Source organism: Papio anubis, chromosome X, assembly GCF_008728515.1.
Source record: "Papio anubis isolate 15944 chromosome X, Panubis1.0, whole genome shotgun sequence".
Classification (NCBI taxonomy): Eukaryota; Metazoa; Chordata; class Mammalia; order Primates; family Cercopithecidae; genus Papio; species Papio anubis.
The window spans coordinates 95030525-95043234 of record NC_044996.1 but is presented as its reverse complement, the minus strand read 5'-3'; the positions used below and the strand labels follow the sequence as shown (position 1 = coordinate 95043234).

Genomic DNA, 12710 nt, shown 5'->3' with positions numbered 1-12710 from the left:
TGGTACAGGTACTTGCAAAGACACTGAATTAGAGGGGCATAATCGGTTGTGGAATTGAATTATTCCACAAAATGACACATAGATGAGGCATAACCATTCCTGATGATTGTGAGGGATCCTTGTGATATGGTTGGTACCTAGGAAAATTATAATTCAGCAGGGGCATTGTGATGACTTCCTCATCATTCCAGTCACCACTACCATCATCCTAGCTCTGCAAAACTATCTCTCCATTTGTTTTTCAAATATTCTTTCAAAATTCGCAATTTTTAAAATTAGATCCTATTGTGAATGTCGTCATTTCTCCCATTATGTTTTATATGTAAGGCTTTCTGATATGCATAAAAGCTATTGATATTTTAAACAGTTACCATTTATTCTATCCTTTTGTAAAATTCATTTATACCAAGACATTTTACGTTGTTTCTAATGTTTTTCAGGACTATACCCCTATCTTCTGCAAGCACTGATAACTTTGTCTTCACCTTTTCAAAAGTTACAGAACTTATTTCTTTTTAACATCTCTTTACAGTGAAGATAATTTCTAAAACAATATTGAGTAATACTAGGGATAATTAACATATTTGTCTTGGTCTTGATTTTAATGAAATTTCCTCTGGTTGTATAAAACCATTCTGTGCTTTTTTTACAGGAAAAAAAGTCACCTCAATATAGCCTACTAGAATCTACTTTAAATGTATATATTTTCAAAAATGAGAATAGGTGTTTAATTATTACTGAATACCTTTGGAACATCTACTGAGTGTATCAAATACTAATAGCTTTACAATTCAGCCTTCAAATCCAGTTAAAGTAAATATTTCAATTTATTCAATTCACCACTTAGTCTCACTCCATTTAATAATTTTCCTCATAGAGGACCCACATTTCGTTCATATAATTCCTAAACATTATGTTTTTATGGCTAGTGTCAACAACTATTTATGGTATATTGAGGAATATCAATTTGTGAATATTTGTTGTGTACATAGACAATTTATTAGGCACTTTTTCTAAGACAGTTATTTTCACAGTCAACTGTCTTCCTTTTTCTAGACATATAATCAGATTGCTTATGAATAATAAATATTTGTTTTTTTTTATTATATGCGTTCTAGAACATAACATGCAGGTTTGTTATATCATTATGCCCAGCATGGCTGTGCTGCACCATCAACTTCGATCAGCACCCAACTATAATCATTTACATCAGGGTATAACTCTCAATGCTGATACTCCCCCTCCCCACTCCCCATAATAGGCCCCGGTGTGTGATGTCCCCTTCCCGAGTCCGTGATCTCATTGTTCAGGTTCCCTATGAGTGAGAACATGTGGTGTTTGGTTTTCAGTTCTTGTGATAGTTTGCTAGGTGACGGACAAGCCATGTGTCCCTACAAAGGACACAAACTCATCCTTTTTATGGCTGCATAGTATTCCATGGTGGATATGGCCACATTTTCCTTAATCCAGTCTGTCACTGATGGACATTTGGGTTGATTCCAAGTCTTTGCTATTGAATAGCGCCGCCAATGAACATACGTATTGCATGTGTCTTTATAGCAGCATGATTTATAATCCTTTTGAACACCCCAGTAATGGGATGGCTGGGTCATGGTACATCTAGTTCTAGATCTTTGAGGAATCATGTGCATTTTCCCACAATGGATTTGAACTAGTTTACAATCCACCAACAGTGTAAAAGATGTTCCTATTTCTCCACATCCTCTCCAGCACCTGTACCTGACTTTTTAATGATCAGCCATTCTAACTGGTGTGAGATGGTATCTCATTGTGGTTTATTTTGCATTTTCTCCTGATGGCCAAGTGATGTTAGACATTTTCATGTGTCTGTTGGCTGTGAATGTGTCTTCTTTTGAGAAATGTCTGTTCATATCCTTTGCCCTTTTTTTGATGGGGTTGTTTGTTTTTCTTATAGAATTTGTTGAGTTCTTTGTAGGTTCTGGATAATGCTTTTTGTCAGATAGGTAGATTGCAAAATTTTCTCTCCCTATTCTGTAGGTTGTCTGTTATTCCTCTGATGGTAGTTTCTTTTTGCTGTGCCAGAAGCTTTTTAGTTTAATGAGGATCCCATTTGTCAATTTTGGCTTTGCTGCCGTTGCTTTTGGTGTTTTAGACATGAAGTCTTTGCCCATGCCTATGTCCTGAATGGTACTACCTAGGTTTTTCCTCTAGGGGTTTTATAATTATTAGATTCATTTAAGTCTCTAATCCATCATGAATTAATTTTCGTATAAAGGAGTAAGGAAAGGATCCAGTTTCAGCTTTCTACTTTTATGGCTAGCCAATTTTCAGCACCATTTGTTAACTAGGAATCCTTTCCCATTTCTTGTTTCTCTCAGGTTTGTCAAAGATCAGATGGCTGTAGATGTGATATTATTTCTGAGGACTCTGTTCTGTTCCATTGGTCTATATCTCTGTTTTGGTACCAGTACCATGCTCTTTTGGTTACTGTAGCCTTGTAGTATGGTTTGAAGTCAGGTAGCGTGATGCCTCCAGCTTTGTTCTTTTGACTTAGGTTGTCTTGGAGATGCGGTCTTTTTGGTTCCATATGTGAACTTTAAAGCAGTTCTTTCCAATTCTGTGAAGAAACTCATTGGTAGCTTGATGGGGATGGCATTGAATCTGTAAATACTTGGGCAGTATGGCCATTTTCACGATATTGATTCTTCTATCCATGAGCATGGTATGTTTCTTCCATTTGTTTGTGTCTCTTTATTTCACTGAGCAGCGGTTTGTAGTTCTCCTTGAAGGGTCCTTGACATCCTTGTAAGTTGGATTCCTAGGTATTTTATTCTCTTTGAAGCAATTGTGGGCTGGAGTTCATTCATGATTTGGCTCTATTTGTCTGTTACTGGTGTATACGAATGCTTGATTTTTGCACATTAATTTTGTATCCTGAGACTTTGCTGAAGTTGCTTATCAGCTTAAGGAGATTTGGGCTGAGACAATGGGTTTCTAAATATACAATCATGTCATCTGCAAACAGAGACAATTTGACTTCTTCTTTTCTAACTGAATACCCTTGATTTCTTTCTCTTGCCTGATTGCCCTAGCCGACTTCCAACACTATGTTGAATAGGAGTGGTGAGAGAGGGCATCCTGTCTTGTCGCCAGTTTTCAAAGGGGAATTTTCCAGTTTTTGCCCATTCAGTATGATATTGGCTGTGGGTTTGTCATAAATAGCTCTTATTATTTTTGAGATCGTTCCATCGATGCGAATTTATTGGCGTTTTTAGCATGAAGGGCTGTTGCATTTTGTCAAAAGCCTTTCTGCATCTATTGAGATGTCATGTGGTTCTTGTCTTTGGTTCTACTGTTTATATGGTGGATTATGTTTATTGATTTGCGAATGTTGAACCAGCCTTGCATCAGGGATGAAGCCCGCATGATCATGGTGGATAAGCTTTTTGATGTGCTGCTAGATGGTTTGCATAGTATTTTGTGAGGATTTTTCATCGATGTTCATCAGGGATATTGGTCTAAAATTCTCTCTCTTTTGTTGTGTCTCTGCCAGGCTTTGGTATCAGGATGATGTTGGCCTCATAAAAATGAGTTAGGGAGGATTCCCTCTTTTTCTATTGATTGGAATAGTTTCAGAAGGAATGGTGCCGAGAAATATCCTTGTACCTCTGGTGGGAATTCAGCTGTGAATCCATCTGGTCCTGGACTTTTTTGGTTGGTTAGGCTATTGAGTATTGCCTGAATTTCAGAGCCTGCTATTGGTCTATTCAGGTTCAACCTCTTCCTGGTTTAGTCTTGGAAGAGTGTAAGTGTCAGGAAATTATCCATTTCTTCTAGATTGTCTAGTTTATTTGCATAGAGGTGTTTATAGTATTCTCTGATGGTAGTTTGTATTTCTGTGGGGTCGGTGGTGATATCCCCTTTATCATTTTATTGCATCTATTTGATTCTTCTCTCTTTTCTTCTTTATTAGTCTTGCTAGTATCAATTTTGTTGATCTTTTCAAAACCCATCCTGGATTCATTGATTTTTAGGGTTTTTGTGTCTCTATCTCCTTCAGTTCTGCTCTGATCTTAGTTATTTCTTGCCTTCTGCTAGCTTTCTAATGTGTTTGCTCTTGCTTCTCAGTTCTTTTAATTGTGATGTTAGAGTGTCAGTTTTAGATCTTTCCTGCTTTCTCTTGGCTGGGCATTTGGTGCTGTAAATTTCCCTCTACACACTGCTTTAAATGTGTCCCAAATTCTGGTATGTTGTATCTTTGTTCTCATTGGTTTCAAGAACATCTTATTCTGCCTTCATTTAAGTTATGTACCCAATAGTCATTCAGGGGCAGGTTGTTCAGTTTCCATGTAGTTGAGCGGTTTTGATTGAGTTTCTTGGTCTGAGTTCTAGTTTGATTGCACTGTGGTCTGAGGACAGTTTGTTATAATTTATGTTCTTGTAAATTTGCTGAGGGAGTGATTTACTTCAATTATGTGGTCAATTTTGGAATAAGTGCGATGTGGTGCTGAGAAAAGATGTATATTCTGTTGATTTGAATTGGAGAGTTCTATATATAGATGTCTATTAGGTCTGCTTGCTGCAGAGACAGTTCAATTCCTGGGATATCCTTGTTAACTTTCTGTCTCGTTGATCTGTCTAATGTTGACAGTGGAGTGTTGAAGTCTCCCCATTGCGTATTGTATGGGAGTCTAAGAGATCTCTTTGTAAGTCTCTAAGGACTTGCTTTATGAATCTGGAATTGCTCCTGTATTGGCTGCACATATATTTCCAGGATAGTTAGCTCTTCCTGTTAGATTAAGTCCCTTTACCACCATTATGTAATGGCCTTCTTTGTCTCTTTTGATCTTTGATGGTTTTAAAGTCTGTTTTATCAGAGACTAGTATTACCTTAGCTTTTTGTTCTCCATTTGCTTAGTAAATCTTCCTCCATCCCCTTCATTTTAAGCCCTATGTATGTCTCTGCGTGTGAGATGGGTCTCCTGAATACAGCAGACTGATGAATTATTGACTCTTTATCAGTTTGCCAGTCTATGTGTCTTTTAATTGGAGCATTTAGTCCATTTACATTTGAGTTAATATTGTTATGTGTGAAGACGATCCTGCCATTATGATATTAGCTGGTTATTTTGCTCATTAGTTGATGCAGTTTCTTCCCTAGCCTCGATGGTCTTTACATTTTGGCATGTTTTGCAATGGCACAGGTACCGGTTGTTCCTTTCCATGTTTAGTGCTTCCTTCAGGGTCTCTTGTAAGGCAGGCCTAGTGGTGACAAAATCTCTAACATTTTGCTTATCTGTAAGGATTTCTCCTTCACTTATGAAACTTAGTTTGGCTGGATGTAAATTCTGGGTTTAAAATTCTTTCTTTAAGAATGTTGAATAATGGCCCCTCTCTTCTGGCTTGGAGAGTTTCTGCCGAGAGATCTGCTGTTAGTCCCCGTGGGCTTCCCTTTGTGGGTAACCCGACCTTTCTCTCTGGCTGCCTTAAAGTTTTTTCCTTCATTTCAACTTTGGTGAATCTGGCAATTATGTGTCTTGGAGTTGCTCTTCTCGAGGGAGGTATCTTTGTGGCGTTCTCTGTATTTCTGGATTTGAATGTTGGCCTGCCCTAGGTTGGGGAAGTTCTCCTGGATGATATCCTGAAAGAGTGTTTTCCAACTTGGTTCCATTTCCCCCCTCACTTTCAGGCACCCCAATCGGGCTTTTACATGTCCCATACTTCTTGCGGGCTTTGTTCATTTCTTTTCTTCTTTTTTTCTTTGGTTTCTCTTCTACGCTTCATTTCATTCATTTTGATCCTCAATGCTGATACTCTTCCAGTTGTTGAGTCGGTTACTGAAGCTTGTACATTTCGCGTATTTCTGCGTGTCATGGTTTTCATCTCTTTCATTTCGTTTAGGACCTTCTCTGCATTAATTACTCTAGCCATTCAATTCTTCCACTTTATTTTGAAGATTTTTAGTTTTCTTTGCGCTGGGTACGTAATTCCTCCTTTAAGCTCTGAGAAGTTTGATTTGACCTTCTTCTCTCGTAATAGATAAAAGTCATTCTCCGTCCAGCTTTGATCCATTGCTGGCGATAGGCTGCTCCTTTGCGAGGAGATGCTCTGTTTTTGAATTCAGCTTTTCTGCCTACTTTTCCCCATGTTTGTGGTTTTATCTGCCTCTGGTCTTTGATGATGGTGACGTCGTCGGTTGGTGTGGATGTCGCGCAAGTCGGACATCAATGGTGGAACCGATCAGCGGGCGGTCATCCGGTTCGCTGTCATCGGTCAGATACCGTTGGTACTCCAGTTGGGACAATCATCCGGTCTCCCGGCCTGTCGCGTTGATCACTTTATCTTCCGGTGGTCGCGCATCCGGGGTGGTGCGTGGTGCCGACCGTCGACCTGCATCATAAAGCGGTAGGGTTGCGCTCACGGCGCGAAGAGCAGCATCTTACACTTACTCCAGGAATGTAAGCCCTGCTTTCCAGTACTTCAACAATGATGGAGGCTCAAGTGGGCGTCGGGACCCTCCAGGCCAGGGGGTGTGGGATATTATCTCCAGGTGTGCCTGTTTGCTTAAAGCGCAATATTGGGGTGGGAGTTACCCGATTTTCCAGGTGTTGTGTGTCTCAGTTCCCCTGGCTAGTAAAAGGGATTCCCTTTCCCCTTGTGCTTCCCAGGTGAGGCGATGCCTCGCCCTGCTTCAGCCTGGCTGGTCGGGCTGCAGCAGCGGACCAGCACCGATTGTCCCACACTCCCTAATGAGATGAACCCAGTACCTCAGTTGAAAATGCAGAAATCACTGGTCTTCTGTGTCGCTCGCGCTGGGAGTTGGAGACTGGAGCTGTTCCTATTCGGCCATCTTGCTCCCGAAACCATAAATATTTGTTTAACCAGTATCATGATGGTTAATATGTATTTTAATTTGGGGGGATCCTATACAGATGATTTTTTCTTCTTTTCCTCTATATCTTCTTTAGTGTTTATTTATTTATTTATTTTTGAGACAGAGTCTCTCTCTGTTGCCCAGGATGGAGTGCAGTGGTGTAATCAAAGTTCACTGCAGCCTTTTCCTCCTGGGCAAAAGCAATCCTCCCACCTCAGCCTCCTCAGTGGCTGAGACTACAGGTGCATGCCACTATGTCTGGTTATTTTTAAATTTTTAAATTTTTTTGTAGAGATGGGGGTCTCATGATGTTGCGCAGGCTGATCTTGAACTCCTGGCTTCAAGTGATCTTCCCACATTGGCGTCCCAAAGTGCTGAGATTATAGGCATGAGCCACCACGCCTGGCCTGCTTTTTAATTTTTAAAATTATTATGTTTTTAGTCAGAAAAGTGAACTAAAATATCTAAGGTGAAAATGAAAGAGTGTATACGTGCTAATATAAAATATACAAGCATTCACCTACTATAGACCAAAAAATGACTGAACAGGTATCTCTGAAATGTTATGAGTGGTTGCTTGACTTTGGGTAATTTCCTTAATACATTTATCATGACTTTACAGTTTCACAACTAAAAAATACTACTAAATACAGTTGACGCTTGAACAGCATGGGCTTGAACTGCATGGGTTCACTTATATGTATATTTCTTTCAACCAAAAGCAGATAAAAAATACCGTATCTGGGAGATGCGAGAAACCTGTGTATAAGGAGGGCCAACTATTACTATATAAGCAGGTTTCATAGGGCTGACTGGGGGACTTGAGTATGTGTGGAGTGGGGTGGGCAGTGGTCCTGGAACCAATCCCCTGTATATATCAAGGGACGACTGCAACACTGAAAATTAGTCAAACAAAGAAAAAACATCTTTTCCAACCCAATAATCTGGTAGACTGAGAAAGAAAAAAATCTGTAATCTTTTGAACTGCATATATCAATTATGCTATCAGACTTTACTTTGACTGACCTTTGAACCATAATTAGACCTTGGTCCATTCCAGATGGTTATAATAATAAACCTTCATCAAGTACCATCAAGTGAAATTTCAAGCTTTTCAAGCTTTTACTTGTGCTTTTCACCCAGATAAGGCTGTGTGTGATGAACAGTAGTAAATGAAAACTGTGCATCAGGAACTGAAATATGACAGTTTTCATTTCTATATGTTACCTCTAGCCCACCCACTCCCTGAAATGGGCTGCAACTGTGATAGTTTTCTTAGAACTCTCAATATATTAACTTGAAATATGAAAGAACACAAGATCTGGAAAGACATACATGGATTCAAATGTATGCTTACCTATTTCTTAACCTTGGGGCAATTACTCGATAAATCATATTTTCTTCATCCATAAAATTGGACCAAAAATAATTATTGTAGCAGCAATGTAATCAGGACCTACAAATTAATCATGTTTATCATTATGACTCTTGATCAGTATTTAGTAGAAGGAAAATATCGAGTAACATAAAACATCCATATTTGGCAAGGAAATAATTTTCATACTTACAAATAAATAAGGGGTGTCTGGAAATGCAAACACATCAGGGACAAATCCATCCATCATGACGATTTTTCTTGGAACTACCTATAAACAAAGTCAGCATCTTTTTTTTTTTTTTTTTGCCTGCTTTCTCCATTTTATACTAGTCTTGTGACTTGGTTTTGATAGACAGGAGGCAGCCAAGACACCCTTGTGCCCTGCCTTGTCAAAACCTTGTCTTCAAACCTAAAACAGCCCGAAGGCTGAAAAACCAGACTGCCAGTCTCCGAGAATTTCCAACTGACCTGTGAACTGGGAGAATGGGGTGGAGCCACAGAAGTCCACACCATTTACAGAGGGGAGGAGCCTGGCCCCTCGAGTTCCTGTGTGGTGGGGCAGGAGTCAGTTAACAGGCTTCCTTCTCACTCTGCTGAAAGTTTTTCTTTTTTTCCTTTTTCACCCAATAAATTCTGTTTCCCTCAGCCTTCAAAGTGTCTGCAAGCCCAATATTTCCTGGTTGTGTGACAAGAACCCGGATTTTCCTACATTTTTTGGCACCCAAAATGGGACTTGAGGAAAGGTGAGTATCATGCAAAACAAAAAACCTTTTTTTTCTTTTGCTTCTAAGCCTTTTTTCTCCTCGGATCTCTTCTGAGGGTAGAAGCACATCCCAGTGGTTGCAGGTGTGTACAGGATGGAGTGGGGAATGGTGGCCCCCCTAATCCCCTCGCAGCCAGGGCTGGAATACATGGCCCAAGGGTGCCCAAAAGCAAGCTGGCCTGTGTTCTCCACCATGCGTCTGGTGGATTCTCCTTCTTTTCCAGTTAGGGAGTCCAGCTTCATCCAACAACAATTAAGCTTCTCTCCCTGATGTTCTGGTGGTTAGGATTTGGCATTCTCACTGCCGTGGTCCAGATTCAATCCTGGCTTAGGAAATGAGTCCTTTCTGGTTTGATATCTGCATGACCTTTTGCTATTTGTTGATTCCCCTCCCCTCCATGAACCACCTTGGAATGTCCTTTCTCTGAGCCTTTAGCAAAGTTTGAAAGCCAGAACTACTGGCTGATTGGCATGGCTGAAGTCAGATAATAAGGGAGTTAAAATGATTTTCTTTCCTTCCTTCCTTCCTTCCTTCCTTCCTTCCTTCCTTCCTTCTTCTTCCTTCCTTCCTTCACTCTTCTTTCTTTCTTTCTTTCTTTCTTTCTTTCTTTCGCTCTTTCTTTCTTTCTTTCTTTCTTTCTTTCCTCTTTCTTTCTTTCTTTCTTTCTTTCTTTCTTTCTTTCTTTCTTTCTTTCTTTTCCTTTCTTCCTTTTTTTTTTGATTGGAGTTTTCTTGTTGCCCAGGCTGTAGTGCCCAATGGCTCTCTCGGCTCACAGCAACCTCTGCATTCTGGGTTCAAGCAATTCTCCTACCTCAGTCTCCCGAGTAGCTGGAATTACAGGCATGTGCCACCAAGCCTGCCTAATTTTTGTATTTTTAGTAGAGACAGGGTTTCTCCATATTGGTCAGGCTGCTCTCGAACTCCTGACCTGAGGTAATCCACCTGCCTCAGCCTCCCAAAGTGCCAGGATTACAGGCATGAGCCACCGCATCCAGAGTGTTTTTTTTTTTTTTTTTTTTTTGAGGCACCGTCTCACTCTGTCACCCAGGCTGGAGTGCAATGGCGTGATCTTGGCTCACTGCAACCTCCACCTCCCAGGTTCAAGCTATTCTCCTGCCTCAGCCTCCTGAGTAGTTGGGATTACAGGTGTGCGCCACCATACCTGGCTAATTTTTGTAATTTTAGTAGAGATGGGATTTCACCATGTTGGTCAGGCTGGTCTTGAACTCCTGATCTCATTTTCCACCCACCTCAGTCTCCCAAAGTGCTGGGATTACAGGCAAGAGCCACCATGCCTGGCCTAAAATGATTTTGTAAGGAGCACTCAACTTCATTAAAAGTGTATATCCAAGTTATGGTTATATTTAAAAGGTCTTTATGTTTTCTTTTCTTGGATCTTCTTTTGCTGGAAAAAGGTTTTTTTTTCTCAGTTAGCTGAATTATTTTTCTTGCTTTTGCCTTGCCACTCTCAATGCATGTATGAGTCGAGAGACCTCTATTTTCCTCATAAGAACCCCAGGAATTAAAAGTGGGTAGATCCCTCTCCTCTGATGGAAGATCTTATGGCAACTGGATTTTTTTCTGCCTGTCTGTGTAGTTATATATGTGTTGTATATGTGATATCTGTAAAAAGAACTCTAATTTGGCCTAAAGGAAGATAAGCACTTGGATCAAATATTTTTTAAAGGTAAGATAAAAATGGTACCTTTTAGTTCATGTGACTTTAATCTTTGAGAAATAAAAACAGCTATAAAGATTATTGGTAAAATGCAGATGTCATTAAAATATAAATAGGTGAACTAAATTATGCAGGTAAGATGCAAGGTTTGCTAAGTGTTTTAAAATTATACACTGCTTTTTGGTTTTTGTTCGACTTGGTAAGGCCTGCTCAACTTGGTAAGGCCTGGGGACATGTGGAACTAACCATGCCCTTAATTCTACTGGAAGGAGTCAAACCTTGGCTGTACTTAGCACATAATTAAAACAACTTACCAAGTTTTACATTAAAGTTAAAAATTGCTAGGAGTTACCATTATGAAATGTAATTGAGACTACTGGAAATAGATTTACATGTGAGGTGTATAAGAACATAAAATGTGTTTTTAATAAAAGGCTATAAGAAGGCATAAAAATATAAATTCTTGCCTAGGGTTAAAGAATTGTTTTAAATTGGATAAGATAAAGCTAAAGGTTCAAACAAGTGGAGGAAGGATTGTAAAAATTAATCTTGCAAGAGAAATTCTCTGTGTGAACATATTGACTAAATTCAAAAGGGTATTACATGGTTTTTCTGTAAATTAAGGATTAAAAGAAAAGCAAAACAAGGTACTCCCAAGGCACTAATCTGCTCTTTAGAAAATTTTGTAAAGGATTATAAAAGGTTGTTTTTCTTTTTAAACATTTCTGAGTCATTATTTTGGGAAAATAAATAATTTTTGGCAATTTGGAATTCTATTTCATAACACCAAGTGTTTCAAACCTCTAACATATTTAACAGGCTTCCCAAAATCAAACATCCGATTCAAAATTGTCTTTCTTGACACCTAGCTTTTCAGATACTTCAGAAGGGTCCCTGGAATGTTCAGAGAAGAGAAGTAAACAGGATTATTTGACATTTTTAGTTACATGAGATTGCAAAATAACGTTCAATCTTCTTTAAGTTATATTTTGGAGAATAACACCAATATACGTTCCAAAATTGTATGGGATTCCCAAAATTCTAATGTCTGTCTATTTTTTATTTTATTTTATTTTTTGAGACAGAGTCTCATTCTGTTATCCAGGCTGGAGTGTATTGGCATGATCTTGGCTCAGCGCAGCCTCGCTTCCCGGGATCAAGCAATTCTCCTGCCTCAGCCTCTCGAGTAGCTGGGATTACAGGTGCACGCCACCATGCCCAGCTAACTTTTGTATTTTTAGTAGAGATGCGGTTTCACCATGTTGGGTAGGCTGGTCTCAAACTCCTAACCTCAAGTGATCTGCCTGCTTCAGCCTCCCAAAGTGCCAGGATTACAGATTTGAGCCACTGTTCCCAGCCCAAAATTCTAATGTCTAAAGTATAATGCTATCAATCATAATTATGTTTGTTAAGTTATTGTAAACAACAGAGATAACCAAACTTCTTTGTCAACTGTGTTTCTAACTGTAACTACCCTAGACATTTTGTTATTCACAGACAATTGTTGTCTTGTTTTAATCCTTTTCAAAAAATGGTTTATAATAAGCTATAGAACATTGACAAGTACTCTCAAATACAGGTTTCTGATAACTTTGGAGACTGTGACATTGGAATAAAGGAAAAACATACGGGACTCATGAAGAGCTGAAATGTTCATGAACATCAAGCAAAACAAGAGCCAACAGAATGAACTCAGAAAACTGAAGCAACCTTTTTTATTTTTGCTTGGAATACTGCTGATCCTTGTTTTGTTTTTCAGAGTCAAGGAAACTTATTTTGAACTATTAATGGCCCTTAATAATTGAGTAAGGTATGCTCCTGTGAACAGAATTTGGAGCTTGTTTGTTTCTCTTGGCCTGGTTCCTCTAGAATTTAGAAACTCTCCGTGAGTATTCTTAAGTTATGGTAATATAGCTGTTTGCATCAGTGCAATAAGAATCCATTTTCTTTTGCACCAAAACACAATTGAAGAAACTGGTTGCTTTACCAAGGCTTTGACTGGAAGGGTAAGCTCCCCTTTAAAGAGTCAAGTTC

The 12710-nt window shown here is 39.2% G+C and overlaps 1 long non-coding RNA gene across 1 annotated transcript in view; it reads left to right on the top strand.

Annotated features, from left to right (window-relative positions):
* Nucleotides 1-9545, top strand: part of LOC110742206 — a 43816-nt gene extending 34271 nt beyond the window's left edge. Inside the window, exon 3 of the long non-coding RNA XR_002519638.2 lies at nucleotides 8881-9545. This is a non-coding gene — a long non-coding RNA (uncharacterized LOC110742206). The remainder of the gene's footprint in view (nucleotides 1-8880) is intronic.
* The last annotated feature ends 3165 nt before the right edge of the window (nucleotides 9546-12710 follow it).